The sequence below is a fragment of the Haliotis rubra genome, unplaced genomic scaffold (assembly GCF_003918875.1).
Source record: "Haliotis rubra isolate DU_JTF1 unplaced genomic scaffold, ASM391887v1 Scf294, whole genome shotgun sequence".
NCBI classification, from domain to species: Eukaryota; Metazoa; Mollusca; class Gastropoda; order Lepetellida; family Haliotidae; genus Haliotis; species Haliotis rubra.
The window spans coordinates 311,824-328,697 of record NW_025766962.1 but is presented as its reverse complement, the minus strand read 5'-3'; the positions used below and the strand labels follow the sequence as shown (position 1 = coordinate 328,697).

The 16,874-nt window shown below is 40.0% G+C and overlaps 1 protein-coding gene across 3 annotated transcripts in view; it reads left to right on the top strand.

Moving 5' to 3' along the window:
- Positions 1-16,874, top strand: part of LOC124282170 (glycine receptor subunit alpha-2-like) — a 72,805-nt gene that overhangs the window by 30,014 nt on the left and 25,917 nt on the right. For 2 of the 3 annotated variants that reach the window (XM_046718134.1, XM_046718135.1), the window contains exon 2: positions 11,661-11,729. The exons of the other annotated variant lie outside the window; for it this stretch is intronic. The gene's annotated coding sequence lies outside the window, so the exon portion shown is untranslated. The remainder of the gene's footprint in view (positions 1-11,660; positions 11,730-16,874) is intronic. 3 annotated transcript variants of the gene reach the window in all.

Sequence of the window (16,874 nt, the reverse complement as noted above, 5' to 3'; positions counted from 1 at the left end):
CTCACATGTCACTCACTGTGTCGACAATATCCCACTCACATGTCACTCACTGTGTCGGCAATATCACGCTCACATGTCACTCACTGTGTCGGCAATATCACACTCACATGTCACTCACTGTGTCGGCAACATCACACTCACATGTCACTCACTGTGTCGGCAATATCACACTCACCGTGCCACCGACGTTATATATACATACAAGCAACAAACAAATACTACTCGAGCCGACTCTGTCCCTTGTAAATACCTTTGTCTTTCTACAGACCCAGACCGTTGTCTTTCTACAGATCCAGACCGTTGTCTTTCTACAGATCCTGACCGTTGTCTTTGCACAGATCCAGACCGTTGTCTCTCTGCAGATCAAGACCGTTGTCTCTGCACAGATCCAGACCGTGGTCCTTCTACAGATCCAGACCGTTGTCCTTCTACAGATCAAGACCGTTGTCTTTCTACAGATCCAGATCGTTGTCTGCATAGATCAAGACCGTTGTCTTTCCACAGTTACTGACCGTTGTCTTTCCACAGATGCAGACAAGTATATTTAAAGTTGTATTCCCACAGATTCGTTATATTCCCTGATATCATTCCACACAGATCCAGATTGTCGTCCAACGTAATGTTACGCCTCAGGATTTCCATAGTTTTGCTTAACACAAACTTTATCATTGAATCTTGCAAAGCGTCAATTTGATAAATGATGACAGGCTTGCCAAAAAGCCAGTGATGATTAAAACTGAGAATGACAGCGAACAGACATTTGTTATCAAACAGAAGAGACTAAACCAATAAATTGTTATCATGGTTTGCACTAATTCAACGTACTTGACCGACTGGATTTTGACGAATAATTAATGAAATTATACTTTAGACCCAAATTGCCTTTCTGGAAACGAGACGACGCATTAATATAACGTTATTAATATAGCTAGTAATAAGAACAACTGGACTCACTTCTCATTCGCATATTATCGCGTTACACTGAAGACATGAATCCGTTCTATACTGTGTCATAAAAAAACAAATGGGATGTTTGTACAGCATTATCCTTTGATGGCCGTTGTACTTGCAGTGAAATGGGCTTCGTGACGAACACAGCGATAAAACGACGCTCTTGCGTGCCAAATAAGCGCAGGCAAACGGAGATTAATAGATTTGGTTTTACAAGTTACAAGGTGGCACTACCACGAGACGCGTACTCGTTAAGATCAATTACTTTACTTTTTCACATACTCAGCTTTACAGGGTGATCCCCGACACGGTGGTACGTAGAAGCCCAAGGATTATCAAGAAAGCATTAGGAACCCATCGCTCGATGAATTTTTTAAAGATTTTAATCAATTTTCACCGATCACGTTACACTTTAATGCTGCCTTAGAGGGTATTTCGGTGATATAAGTTGGACGAGAAGTATTATTCGGTTTAATTGGAACCTCAATTTGATTTCCTGATTTGTGAATTATTGAATTATATTAGAAGAATGTTGACTTTAGAGTTAGTTTTAACACATGAATGTGATATACGTCCCGCCTTTTAAGAGGTTTGATTACATATTTCAATCTTCCTTAGGCATCTTTCCCTCTTGTATCCCAGGAGTGTGCACTTACATGGAATTGATGATGTGATTGTTTAGGCCGCACTCTGTAATATTCCAGCCATCTGACGTTGGTCCAAATAATCTTGTCTCGATCAGACAACCCAGTGATTGAAATCATGATCAACGACCGGAGAACATGTTCCCGAGCCTGACCCAGTTCATTGCTTAGGAAGACCGGCATAGGTTGCGGGGGATTAAACCGTGTGGTTTGGGGATGGTTTGTTCAGATAGCAGGATATGGGTGTATTTAAGTGACGAACATGCTGTCTGATATAATTAATTCTTTTCTCTTGTGATCCCGTTCAGTTTCGTCGGGTGAAGATCTTGTGATCCATGTATCAGGTGCGGCTCAGTATGTCATCCTTCACTGACAGTGACTCAGGAATATATACTTATGCAAAGACGGTCTATAATTTTAGCAGGGATTTCGTATGATAATGGAAAGGGTTTTGTCCTCTGTTTATACATCTAAAGATACTTTGAAAACATAAGGACGCGCTGAATTTGGATGTACATCACGAAACTGATGCGCCAATAACAAGACCCTCATATGGTTTAGTGACCATGCTGAAACTACTGAAATTATTCCTTGACATTTTTCGCAAAGAACACAGGCACTTGCATTAACTATCCGTTAAAGAAATAGAAGTATGTGCACATCACTCGCATTTTGTGGCATTAAACATGGTCGTGTACAAAATTGTTCTATGGACACAGGTCATCAATATCACACATGCCACTAGGTGTTGTGCAGTGTAGAAATATGAACTGTGTAGCCTTATGAAAACCCACTCACCGCTGAAGGTTGTGTTCGTCAACATTTGTTGCCTAGAGTAAAACTCTACTCTAAGCGGACGGTCGTATGGAAGATATTATTGAAAACGTTAACAGCCAAATGTCATCAATATGATCTTGTCTTAATTCTCATGGTTCCTGTGCATTTTCGCATGACAATAATCATTTAGCAAGTATTTTCCAAATGATCAAATTAAAATTTAATTTCGGGTCAGTGTTTATTCCCGGGGGCGATATTAGTTAGTACTTTCATTACTTGGGGAATGACTTATCAAGGATTGCCTCAAACAGTGTCAGGTTTAATTAACATTTCATAAAGAATCGGTGCTCCCTCTAATCAACATGTCATGGACTTACAGGAAATTGTGCTTCTTTCAACTTCGTCTTCTGACAAAGGTAATTTTGGTCCAGTAATGAAGTAATTTACTTGTAACCACTGACATGATAAATGATCACACGTGTTGACAAAGGGATAACCTTCACATGATTCTACAAACGAGAAAAACAGAAACCTTTAAGGTTGTTAGAGAAAATGTCAGTGCTACAACTCTCTAGTTTGTTACTTAAACCGAATGACACTAAAAGTGAAATTTGACTGTCGAAACTGGTGGTTCTGTGTATTGGCTGTGACGGAAGACACTGCAACAACAAACAAAAATATGTTGAAATAGTAACTTGTAAACACAGGAAACGTTTATGATAAGTTTTGTGTCTGGAAAATGTGAACAAAAATATCTGTGAAAGTGATAGCATGTGGGGCCTCAAGGTTTTTTAGTTGAATGTGCCCTTGCTTCAATCAGCTAAACCCAATCCGAAAGGTCAATGAAAGACTTGTGATTTGAAGAAAACAGTTGCAAGTTTAATAAGGGAATCACCATGACAGTGAATGCCAAGAGGATATGTGGATCATCGCTAGCTCAGATATTTATCGGCCTCAGTTTCACCTCGCAAGTTCAACATATGCCCGAGAAAATGATGATAATACATGTCAGTCTGAATCAACAAATACACCACTAACATCATTTGGTACAATTGTCATGAATTGTCACAGGACAGAAACAGACTGACCTTTCGGTACAACTCCCTTGGGACCCATTCAGTTATCTACAAAATAGGTAAAATGTCAACGTACTTATACAAAATTGGCGTTAAAGAGACATGCTCTTTAAAAAGTCCCTTACATGCAATTGTAATGCAAATCCCTTAACGATCGCTGCTCCATCCATACAGGATGGCTTTCGGATTCATTCAATACCCCCAATCAGACAACAGCGATGTATTGGTTACTGATCTTCACCGATATTCGCTATTATTCTATTTGGATCACGGTGGGGGTGACTTTAGTTTTGAGGTGTTGTGTTTCTAGACACATAAAGTGTAAAGCGGAGGGAAAAGGTTCATGCCATCCATCGATCCCTTTTTCGAGAATAAAAAATATTCTTCTCTTTACTGGAAGAATGCAGCTTACCAAACGTATGACCCCAAATCAATTGCTTGTTCCAGCTCAGTTGGTCCAAAGATGCACGAGAATGTTGCCCTACTAGAGAGTATAGATTTTGTTATTGTTTAGCCAAAGCGGAAACAGGCTTTGCTACATAAAAACTACCAAAAAACACACAGCATGTTTTTGAATTTTATATTTGCAAATAGGGCAAATACAAATCTAATCAGTTTCAAAATTGTCCCACAATACTTCATATTTCAATAACCACTAATAATTTCATTCTCCAAAACAAGCAGCATTTCACTTACATGGTCCAATTATAGTTCGTTTTGAGTGAAAAAAAAAATGTACACTTAGTCGTGCCACCGCTCCTGCTGTGTGAATCGGTGATGTATGTCGATCTGGTTTTAGATGGCCTCACATAGTCCTCACGCGTTCCATAACGTTAACTGGGCAGATGTCCACTACACGTCACGGCCACGGCTTCATACTGATATCAGCCTATTTACACTTTCATCACAGATGGCTTCTCTATTGTTGACATTCACAACGTTTGTGAATAGTCTAGCAGTTGGTATCCCAATGAATGACGAGAATATAAGAACATGAACCGGTTGAACTGAACAATCGTAAACTTTGGATTACACTTTCGTTGTTAGTGAAATATAAACTGATGTATTTCAGGAGTTGAATCCAATCCTGAATTTGAACCAGCTATGTATTGTGTATTGATAACCTGTTGAATGTCATTGAGAGAGAGGTCAGTGCGATATGTTATCTTTGGTAGATTGGATAAAATTAAAATAAAGAATTGAATCAGAATGAAAATAAAACCATTAACGTATTCATCAGAGATAAATAATGACGCTAAACGAAGCGTTAACTTATACGCTATGAATCAGATATTGAGAATAACCATTCTGTCAACCCGTCATCCAAACTCTGTCTGCCCAACACGATTACCGGTAGTTGATATGTGTGGTGAACATAGACCTAGTTACATATCTATCTTCAGAGGTTCGGGACAAGTTGTCAAAATTGAAAGCAAATTTTTGAAAGCAGGTGTGAAATACTGTACTGTAGGTATAATCGATGATCGATGGTATAAATGGGACTAGTTTGGCCTCTTGACGTGCTTTCATAAGATCTATGTATAACGATTCAGAATGACTTCAACTTTCCAGTCGTCAGTTCAGCCTTATGTCCACAGATGGTTGTCAATTGAATTATTAATTAATTAATGTCAAAATCAAGGACACACATGATTAAAATATCCAAGTCATTTTGACGGATTTACAAAAGTAGCATGCGAATGGCGCATACATCTAGCAATCAATGAAAATTGCGCCTTTGCACCGAAAATTTAGGCCTCCTAAAAGGATCTCACCTGGTCAAAAGTAATGTTTCAGATGTTTGTTGAATTACATGTATCTTGGAAAATTGATATTTGCCACAAAGTATTAATCATTTGTTTCAGCTACCTGCCCTCTAAGTAAGCAGTATTACCGATATAATGGGAACCGTCTTTAAATGATAGAGTTTCGACCAACAATCCAGTGATTGACATCGTGGGAATCGATCTAGCGATACCTGGACATACAAAGTTAACGAGCTCGAGCCTGACTCCGTTAGTGGGCTCCCAAGACAAGCACGAGTGGCTAAATACCAGAGTTCTAATCGGGATTTTCACGACTTTACCTGATGTTAGTTCCTGAACATGTATTTTATTCCTATTGTTGGTGTCATGTCAGCTTGCACAAATCATTGCTTATCACCGATTTCCTCTCTCAGATTAGACAGTCAGGAAATACCTTGGCAGTCAGGAAATAGTGTTGCAAGAAGTTTCTCTGTATTTTATCACTTAGTGCTTGAACAGTGACAATGTTTTATTGCCAAAGTTAAAATGTATTCAACAGAAAACATTCATATACCGTATTTTAACTCTTAACGTTTTCAAAAAAATAAACAGAAAAAGGGAAAGTATTACATATATCTTCCCAACGTATTGCTGAAATAAGACAACTGCATCAATGTTTTGAGTGAAAAAAAATTAAGTACACTTAGTCGTGCCACCGCTCCTGCTGTGTGAATCGGTGATGTATGTCGATCTGGTTTTAGATGGCCTCACTGTCGCAAACACATTTCCCAACTCTCAAACTGATGTTGATCAGTATCTTTTCATTTGGTCATCAGTTTACGATGCTAATTTGTATATCGTAGTTTCACTACGGTATAACGTAGTTTCAGTCTTCGTTGTCTGATGATTTCGGTTCATCTATGACTTATTCCATGTAATATAGAACCGATATATTCAACATACAGGCTTATCAATAGTGAACTATTAACATGAAATATTGATATATTTACTCATAGAGTATAGCGTATTCTCAAAGTAGATCAGGATTCCTATCTGACCTGAGAGTGTTTTCTTCAGTATCCCTGTCTAGCCTGTTTTTTTTATTGTTGACTTTTTAGGTTGGAAAATGACATTAATCCACTGTGGTGCATTTACATGCAACATCTGTTGTTGGTGAACATCCACTGAAAGATGAAAGAAACCTCTTGTTTAATTAATAACGCCGTTTTGTTCAGAGAAGTCTCGATCTGTTGAATCAGCCATTTGGTACAAACTCAGAAACGGCTACCGGTTTGGAACTTCAGTTTGGTGAGGAATGAAACCGTGTACTGAATAGGACAATGCAGTTATAAGTCCGAAAAGTATTTGGTTGCTGTATGTGTTTTTGTTAATTCAGATGTCTGACGTTGGCAATACGTTCAACGTTTAGCATGAAATTCGCACGAAAGAACTGTGGCCGGAAGCTAACTGTACTGCAAGCTCACCGGATCATAAGTTCAAGAGGGGTGGACATGATATTGTCCACATCTTTGTTCTGGTGTGTCATTTAGTTTTTCCCCCCTTTGTTTGTATATTCCAGTATTTGACCTTACGTTGGGTTAAACTAAACCATTTATCACTTCTTTAACTTAGGTTGTATCCGCAGCTTTTTTAGTCGACCTTGCTTTCTGCGATTTGATTATCAGATAGACGAACGCCTGCTGATAGAAGTTACAAATACATTATTCATTGCCGACAGTCTTTTAAAACCCTGTCACCATTTAATTTGTAAATTACGTTTCTTTAGATCCCATTTCAGACTTTAATCCAAAGTTCTGCTGTTTAAGGAATCACATTATAGCAAGGGGTCATTTCAAAATAATGCAGTCATCCAGAAATATATGGTACATATTGGTGGTTAGTTTATGGATCAATGAAGAGATCTCACAGAAAAAACAAAAATAGCACGTTAATTACGACTTCCGATGATGAGACAATGAGTATTTCCTGATATATTTTTATACCTCTCAGTTGTACGAAGACTGATGGTCCACCGCTGGGAAGAGAATTGTAACCCAGTTCTGTTGGTTTTACATTACAACACTTGAACACTTGGGCAATTATCATCTCATTTCCATGTCGAGTATACAACCTATGCCATAGTGAGGGCTTCCAAGCATAGAACCACTTGTTTATTCGCCGTTTAGAAAAAGTCAATATCTCTGGAATCAGAAGGTTTCAAGCGGGGTCAACCATACATCCACACACCGCCAGCGGTTTCACCGTATTTGTCACCTTTTATACCGACTGGATCTCGTGACCCATGATACAATCGGCTAGGTCACAAAAATGTGTGTCTAGCTAATTGCCTAACAGTGATTTGTCCCCAAACAGTGTCTTATTAGATCCTCCTTAGAGGAAAGCTAAAAACGCTTTTTTCTTTCATAGCAAATCGAAGTGTTGTGTCATTTTCTAGTCTTGATGCTGGACCAAACCTCCTCGGGGAAATGTATCGAAGCGGATAATAGAACTTCAGACAGTACATTGAAGGTGGCACTTTGACTCTAATTGTGTGTTGTGCTATATTCCCAGGCCCCAATGGTATTTAGTTAGCCGAGGCCTGGGCAGTTATGTAGGTTTCATGTTAATAAAGTCTCTTTCATTGTAAACACTTCGTCTCAAGACAACACGTTCTGCTAAGTTCAAACATAGATAAACAACACGACGGCAACACAAACTGGATCTGATCGAGGCGTGGGTTTCACGCAGAAAGTGTTTTGTTCATGCAATACAAAGGTTTCGAGAATATAAGAGGAGAAATGAAATTTAAAAGATTTAGCAATACTGTAATAGATATACGTATTGGATTAATTATGATGTTACAACCTTAAGAAAGTTAATTTAGTAAATGGATGTTTGCTTCTTTGTTCGCTCGATTCAACAAATCTGTTCACAGACTGAAGTCTGGCGTCAACTTAACTGATAGATACAGAAACAATCAGATGTCATAAAAGGTTCTCGTCCGAAACTCGCACAAAGTTTCCATAAACATCAGAATTAATTTAATTTGCTTTCATTGTATAGGGAGGGATATATATATATATATATATATATATATATATATATATATATATATATATATATATATATATATATATATATATATATCGCAATGTGTTGATCAAATCCGTTCTGGAGTTTGGGATTCAGATATACACACTCAGTGTAAATGAACCCGAAGCCTGCGTGTGTAGACGCTAATTGGGCGGTATGCAACACAGGTCTGACGGGTGTGCCAAGACCTGTCCAATTATTCGTAGAGAAGATGCTGGGTTGCTTACTGGAGACATCCGGCCAACATGTTTAGAAATCCTCATCTCCGTGGTCAGATGTATGCAGATCTAACTCTGTATTGTACACCTGACAAAGTACACCCCTGTCTAACTGCCACAGACAATGCCTAATCCATTAACTGAGTGATATGCAGAATGGTCTTATTCATCATATTGTGATCCAATATTTACACTTCCTATAAAGTATTCCTTGCTAAATCGACCTCATGCATGTAAGATTTTGTTACAATGTTTCACTTCATGATAATAATTGCAACATTGACAAGTAAGAAAAAAATCAAATTTGGGTTAACAAGGTGTTAGTTCAATACAAACGTACAGGCGCAAAGTCCGGCTATTTTCATCCTTTGTCAGAGATGCTCATTGCTCTTTTAACGGCGGACAAAATCACAAACTAGTACACACGCACGCACGCACGCAAACACACACACACACACACACACACACACACACACACACACACACACACACACACACACACACACACACACACACACATTCCCTCGCGTAACTCAACCATGATCAGTACTGGAATTGTACAGGGTGAAGCGGAGGCGTAACAACACACATGACATGACAGGGTAATTAACACGGTTGCCTTTAGTGCTTACATCAAAGCCGCCATGGTCTTCTCTATGGCATCCCACGTGCACGATACCGCAAAGACATGGCAGGAAGGCTTCCTTAATTATTTACCACTTTCTAAACGATGTCATTAATTCTTTTGTAAATCCCCCAGAGTGGCTATGCCCTTCGCTATCTCGTATCGTCTTCCCTGAATTTGAAATGTTAGTACTGACTGTTTTTATGTTCTTGGGCCGAGGGCGAAGTCGGTGAGTATACGAGAACGGCTAAGTTTCTGAAAACGAATGACAAATGATACACCCAAACATCATTACTAACTGTTGCCATGAACACAACATGGTTGTGTGGTTCAGAAATTTTTTTTACGGTGATAGTTCAAGCGTTTTAGAGCTTAACTTGTCTTACAATCCCCCACTCGTCCTTGTAACGTGTTCGAAATGTTTCATCAACGTCTTCATATTGTAAAATCTAGTAATCATATTGTGTCCATTATTGAAATATCGTTCAACTTGGTCTAACATGTGTTCTGAATAGGCATTGCCAATGTAAACAGCTATATTCAGAAATATAATCTTCAGGTTTGTACAACATCTGCCGGCTTCAGTGGTTGCGTCAGGACAACCACCTGTCATGAAGTCAGGACAACCACCTGTCAGGACAACCACCTGTCATGACGTCAGGACAACCACTTGTCAGGACATGTCAGGACAACCACCTGTCAGGACATGTCAGGACAACCACCTGTAAGGACATGTCAGGACAACCACCTGTCAAGACAACCACCTGTCGGGACATGTCAGGACAACCACCTGTCGGGACATGTCAGAACAACCACCTGTCAGGACATGTCAGGACAACCACCTGTCAGGACATGTCAGGACAACCACCTGTCAGGACATGTCAGGACAACCACCTGTCAGGACAGGACAACCACCTGTCAGGACATGTCAGGAACCAACCAGGACATGTCAGGACGTCAGGACATGTCAACAACCTGGTCAGGACATGTCAGGACAACAACCTGTCAGGACAACCACCTGTCAGGACGTCAGGACAACAACCTGGCAGGACATGTCAGGACAACCACCTGGCAGGACATGTCAGGACAACCTGATTACTGTAACACATGTGTTAGCTGATGGCTTCATGATGCTCAGGGAACATCTCCTGATGGTTATCATGTGAAATAGGCAGTGGCGTTAACGAATCATGTAGAATCAGTCAGTGGAACACGATGATGGTAAACGATATGTTGTCCTCGCAGAGACAAATACCAGTCGGTTCCCGGCTACCAAGACGTCCCATAAACCATAACTGTATACATAACGGATGTGACAGATCTTCCTGAATGCTTAATTGGACGCGACTGTAACACACAAGATATTCCACACAGCCAGGATCCACTGATGGCGACAAAACATCTCAACTCCGGTGTCTTCTCATAACAAGGTGTTTCCTGGTCTCGGAATGCGATGAAGGAGTGCGTTTTAATTGCACAGAACGACGTGCATCACGATGAAGTGCATTTGACAGAAACAGTTGAGAGCAGCTGTGTTACCATAACCTGACTGGCGTTCACTGATACAGCTGCACCGGAAGAGGATGTTTCGTGTTATCGTTGAATTAAGTTTAACGCTGTTTATAAAAGTATTTGAATCAGGTTGGGGAGTCTCGGATCAACATGGTCCATTTATGATTACTCCCGGGTTACACTGGAGATACATGTTTCTCAAACTGGTTCAATTCCTTATCAGAAGAACACGTAGTAGTTTCATGACAGTCAGCAAACATAAACATGTTCCGATCAGATAGGTTGAGTTGAAGTGTACATGATGTACAGGTTAGATCGACTTCTCAACTCTCAAATAACCATCCATCATTCATAACACACATCTGTTACATCCGCTGTTCATGATGTGACACTACTGAGACGCATAAGTAAAGCTAAATGCGCTTTGTTTATCACACACATGTATATGTAATCTTCTTCTGATAATGTCTTGAACCAAAACCAAAATGTGTACACATGTGTATCTATGTCTATGTGTGTGTGTGTGACATCATGAGGGTGTAACATGTGTGTGCTAGATGTTATTAAAACGTCGTATATGAGAAACATATTGATTCTCGCAATGGCGTTAGTATATTATTACAAAGCAACGTACATCTGATCTATATAACAGCTGGTGTCACTGGGTGCTGTTTGGAGACATATATTCCATCTTCATGGCAGAATAACAAAACTACTATGACATCAGCACTGGTTGTATACAACCGAGGGAGACTTTCCTTCACAGCGGAGTTCCCACTTGACCAATCACTGCCATCTGATGGTCGATTAAACCCCGTGTCATCATGATGAATTGTTAATACAATCCGGCGCTCAGATTCTTATTAACGACACTAACGAATTAAAGTGTGTATTGGATATGACCAACCTCCCCGGCTTCAGAGCGGCAGCTCCAGAGAAGTCCTCACATTGATTTTTCTCCGATCTCACTGACTGGACTATTTTCACGAGAAGTAAACTGTTGGAATTTTGCATTGCAGACCTACTGTGTTCCTCCAGATACCAAGTGTTGGATGCAAGCTCTGAGGGCCTGGTCGTCTTTGGCTGAGGTAGGACACCATTTCACTTCTATGTAGAAAGCTTATCTCAGCCTCCTGGGCTTGTTTTCTTCAGCTGGAGGCTCCAACATCTTGGCGGTTGTTGTTAATCGACCCAGATGACAGTAGAACAGGGAATAGCTTGAGATATCTGAATTTGTCTCTGTTGTCTGTATGGTAGAATCAGGTCATGGTGATGTATTTTGTGCTGGTATAGTAACAGTTCTTTGAATAAGGAATGCTGAGTTGTTTGTGTGTGCGTGTGTGCGTGCGTTTTTAGAAATTTTTTAAAACCAGCATGCTGCACACTGTAGTAAACTCATACTATCAAAACGTTATTATCAGTTTTGGGGTATATATTGTGAGGTTAACAGTGACCCTGAATGACACACGTGCATGTGCTGTTGAATCATCATAGATTAACTCTCGCCGAGATGAGGGAAGGATTTGGTCACATTAGGCAAGTAACGGGATCACGGGGCCAGTCTTGCTGACTTTGTGATGCATGTCATCGCAGACTCAGTTACCTAGATCGATGCTCATGATGTCAATCACTGTATTTATAGTCCATACTATATTACATACGGCGATATATCTGCAGTATGGTGAAGAGAAACGTTTCACAGTCAACAAACACATTTACAGATTTCCTCAACAATGCCAATATTGTGTAATGTAAATTGTAAATATAGTATGTATATTCATGGTACATATATACAGTCAACAAACACATTTACAGATTTCTTCAACAATGCCAATATTGTGTAATGTAAATTGTAAATATAATATGTATATTCATGGTACATATATACAGTCAACAAACACATTTACAGATTTCCTCAACAATGCCAATATTGTGTAATGTAAATTGTAAATATAATATGTATATTCATGGTACATATATACAGTCAACAAACACATTTACAGATTTCTTCAACAATGCCAATATTGTGTAATGTAAATTGTAAATATAGTATGTATATTCATGGTACACTTATACACCAGCACGTTATTTATAATGACATTATATACATGTACATGTATATTGTGGAGTTAGCGACTCCGGGGTCCGTAATATCCTCTGTATGGGGGATGGGATGGTCGGTGATCTGGCTGACAACATTACCATGCCTGGATGGTGTGGGTCGGTGATCTGGCTGACAACATTACCATGCCTGGATGGTGTGGGTACTTGTTCCTGCTCTCTAGTGTGCCTGGACACTGCCCACCGTGGTCATATCAGTTCTCACAGATACCATTAGATTGCAGGGTAGACACAGTGTAGACACAGTATATAACAAGCTGACGCATTCATCTACATATACATCGAAAATTATAGAGCTGTTATGATGCGTGGAATATTCCAACTACAAGTATACCTAAGGATACTGGGATAGATGGACAGTGCGATACAAATAATATATAGGCTCAACATGTTAGTAGAACAAAAATAGGTAATGTGTAGAGATGGTTTCAGGAAATTATGCTATCGGGATTATGGTTTATTGCCATGCAACATGGCACTGAAGGTCCTAAGTACCATCATGTGTTAAGATATAGTTGAATAACCACGAGAACTGCTGTAACGGTATGACGGTACAGCATCTGAAGATGAACCTTTCAAATGGAAATGCTTGGTGATTGTGATTGGTGAGGCTGTTATTGACATTAATAATTCCAAACAATACACTGGCTGGTCGTAGGTTTCTGTGATTGTGTACATTTTGATGGCTGAACTCCTTGCAGTGCTCGTACGTGTGAAAAGCATATTCCCAAGGGACTTTCAGACAATCCATTCACAGCGATGCCGCTCCAGCTGGTGTGAGGAGTCTGCCTTTCTCCAGTCGCAATCGATATCTAAATGTACCTAGCTGTAGTTTGTGTGGAAAGATGGCCAGATGGGTTGAACACGTGTCATTTAATGAAACTATTACGTTATTTCCTTGTAAAAGGCTATTCGTTGTTGTTGATGTTGGTACTTAAAGAATATGCAGTCTAGCCTCATACTATACGTGACAAGGTGTCCTGACACTAATGGCTGCTGGTGCATACTTTGTCCATACATGTCTCTGCTCGCAGCCTCCATGTGTATGTACCACCACTGCTTCAGACGATCATGTAAACTAACATAATCTCAATAAACCTCGTTAACCTAGGCGCTGCTGTTTCAGGATAAACAGACAGACTCCTATGACTGGGAGTTCGAATCCCATATCCTTTATGTAGTGGAAACATCGGACAGTAGGGTGGCATGTGGTACAGGCTATAATGGTTACAGGAGTGAGTGAGTGAGTCTGGTTTTACAGTTCCAGGCAAGATGATGTTAACAAGTAAAAGAATATACCTTAAAACAGAGAGAAGGTTACTGAGTCCCTTTGAGTCTGTTCGTGGCAGAGTGAAGTAACTGCCAGTGGGCCCCGAAAATATCGTCCTTTTGTAGAAATGTGTAAGTCACCAATTACTGAAGCTGTGATCTAAACTAGTACGTATCTGACAAGTTACCGGTTTGTGAAGGACAGCTGTGTGGACAGCAAGTAAGTAACGTTGTCTGCAGACATACACAAACACAGGCGTGTGTGTGTGTGTTTTTTCCGCTATTTGTTAAATAACATACATTGTATTGATGCAAATACAAATGGATCTGTTGATTGATTATAGTGATTTTAGAACAATATAACATTACCAATACCGGTCCTTCTCAGTATCTGTGTCGAGATGTTTTCGTATTTTATATGTCTACATGTCAATATTTTTTCAATGTTTAATGTATCACCTACACAAGCACAGGCTGCAGCTGTTGTCCCACGAGTTGTATTTGTTTACCCCATCTGGTGAGATTAAGATGCTCCCAGGAAATACGACTGCACCAGTAATGAGATTCGCAACATTGCGTAACATTAAAATATCTAAATACATGCAGCATGTGCACAGGAAGTATGGAAACATTTTTCACATTAAACCACGAACATGAGATAATAAAGAAACTTGATGATGGTGGAATGTATGGATGAACTATCAGATTCAGCCCGCTCCGCTGTTGGTCAAGTGCGGATGATGATCCGTCACAGAGATTAGGGTATCACCAGCATGTGGCTGACACGTTCACTCTGTGTGCACTGAAACCTCTTTGAAAGCATTAACATTATGATCGATATTTCAAGCACACAGTCAAATTTTAGCAGATCGGACTTCTTAATGTTATTACTATCGACATCCTTTACTCTGTTGCATGGCATATCAGATATAGTCATGCAATAAGCAATGAAAACACCATGGTGCCAGTTGTAACCTTCACTGGTACTTGGCGTTAGCGGGATGAAACAGATACTGCTCGGATCGGAGTCAGTATACTGTGTCTGAGTCAGGTATCCAGGATAAACACAACACAAACACACACACGCACAAACGCACACACAAAGACACACGTACGCACACATACAAACAGACTTTATCTAAGTACACTCTTCAAAGTGCATTTACAACTTTCCCCAAAGAGATTATCATCTACGGCCAAACATGCTGTTCAAAGCTGACGATGTACCAGCCTCACTCACTACCTCTAACAGCAAGCCTATCTGTTATTGTTGTGTTCTTTTACACATTTGCCAAAACTTAAGTGAGAACGAAACTAACCTAGGTCTGAAGATATGGGGCACGTTCGTGTGAACATCTGCTGTGTTAACGTTTTCATCATGTTGAAATGCACCGTGCACTTGCAGTTGTTATATATGCACGTGATCAGAAGTGGTTAATATCACTTTGATAAAGACTGGATGCATACATGTGCATGGTGATGATGTCAGGGAGCACCTATCTAAGCTTAAACCAGCATGTGTCACCTGACGCCCTATTGATGGATGAAGGCTGAAGGAGGCGTTAATGGAAACCTGGGTAATATTTCATCTGTCTTCGCCACGCCGAAGAACGGACACTAATACTGGAAGATAATGACATTCCTTCAAGCTGCACACTCACTCAGTCAGTACGTTCTAAGACATTCGTCAAACGATAATCTATGATATCAGTCTCAATTATCTGACAAAGCACATTCCATTTTCTGTCAACAGGCAAAATAGTGAAGAAAATTGTGCCAATATATCTCTGAAATTCAGTCTGTCAGTCACTCACACACTCTTGGTGTCCAATGAATTCATATTAATGAATTATTGATAGAAGACATTATTCGTAGTTGTCAAGTCTCTAGTTACATTGTAACATGTTCCTACAAGGTGAGATATTAGGATACGGCGACCTCATTAGGACATTATATCACATGGTCAGCTGTGTCTTCAGCAAGGAAGATGAATGGTTGTGGCTGCACGCAGGGACTGTCAGTGTGCTTCAGTAGTAGACACATCCCAGTAGTAGACACATCCCATGTCATGAACTCTCCGGAGGCTTTCACCTCTCACATGGATGGGAAAACATCGTCATAAGTCGATGACTATTTGCCTTAAGATCTGTTTCGTACTAAGCGAAAGTGCTCTAAGGATGTACACGATAAGCTGTCCCCGGGTTTGGTGGGGAATATGGGCTGATGTACATTCTGTGTTAGTGTGTGTTACCAAAGCCGGAGGAACCGGTGAACGACGCATGTATTTCTTGTATCTCACCGCATGCATTATTGTGCACTTCTGTCATGCGCATGTCAGCTTTGTTCCGAATTGTTAAGGATACCACACTTAGGCAATTAGAGCAAACAGGAAACAGCCGGGGAGTCATTACTGCTCACATTATTTCAATCGGAAAATATTCTAAATATACGGTAAAAGGTGTCTTGCATAATTGATTGGAGATACAACATTACTAGGAACATGAGAAATGTACCACACATGTTAGCTGGGCATGTGGTCAACAATAGAGTGGGTCTCAGCCAGTCAGGTATAACAATAGAGTGGGTCTCAGCCAGTCAGGTAATTTAACACCCACATTGTTATGCAGACAAGTACAGGGCCTAGATTTTCGAAGCTCTCTTAGTGCTAAGATAGTCGTAAGTTAATGTTAATGAATGACACTTACGACTATCTTAGCGCTAAGAGAGCTTCGAAAATCTAGGCCTAGGCTTCTATCTCCTGGTGTCAGTTACAGCAGAGACCATTATCTATTATATGGTCTCTGGTTACAGTTACAGTTAAAAATTAGACTTCATGAACGTGG